This window comes from Myotis davidii, unplaced genomic scaffold (genome assembly GCF_000327345.1).
Source record: "Myotis davidii unplaced genomic scaffold, ASM32734v1 scaffold992, whole genome shotgun sequence".
NCBI classification, from domain to species: Eukaryota; Metazoa; Chordata; class Mammalia; order Chiroptera; family Vespertilionidae; genus Myotis; species Myotis davidii.
In genome coordinates, this window is record NW_006283543.1 from 249,339 (window position 1) to 250,303 (window position 965).

Below are 965 nucleotides of genomic sequence, written 5' to 3' on the forward strand. Positions count from 1 at the left end.
CAGTTTATTTTTATGTGTGGTTTAAGTTGGTAGTCTAGTTTCATTTTTTTTTTTTTGCATGTATCTGACCAATTTTCCCAACACCATTTATTGAAGAGACTGTCTTGACTTCATTGTATGCTCTTGCCTCCTTTGTCAAATATGAATTGAGCATAGTGGTTTGGGTCGATTTCTGGGTTCTCTATTCTATTCCATTGGTCTATATGTCTGTTCTTGTGCCAGTACCAGGCAGTTTTGAGAACAGTGGCTTTGTAATATAGCTTGGTATCTGGTATTGAGATTCCTCCTACTTTGTTCTTCTTTCTCAGGATCGCTGCAGCTATTGGGGGTCTTTTTTTTATTCCAGTAGGTAGATGAATTTTTGGAGAGTTCTTTCTAGATCTGTGAAATATGCTACTGGTATTTTAATGGGAAATGCATTGAATCTATAGATTGTTTTGGGTAGTATGGACATTTTAATGATGTTGATTATACCAATCCATGAACATGGTATGTTATTCCAACTGTTTATGTCCTCCTCTATCCCTTTTTTCAACATCCTGTAGTTTTCTGAATAGATGTCTTTTACCTCCTTAGTTAAGTTTATTCCTAGGTATCTTTATTTTTGCGCAATGGTAAATGGGATTGTTTATTATTATTATTTTTTTTTTAGCTTTTTAATATGTTTTTTATTGATTAAGATATTACATATGTGTCCCTGTCACCACATCCCCCTCCCCCTCGCTCATGCCCTCACCCTCCCGCCCCCCGTTGTCCCTGTCCATTGGTTAGGCCTCTATGCCTGCATGTATGTCCTTTGGTTGCTCTTTCCCCCTTACCCCCACCCTCCCCTACCCTCCCTCCAAAGCCTGACAGTCCAATCAATGCCTCTCCGTCTCTGGATCAGTCCTTGTTCATCAGTTTATGTTGTTCCTTATATTCCACAAATGAGTGAGTTCATGTGGTATTTATCTGCTCTCCAGTTC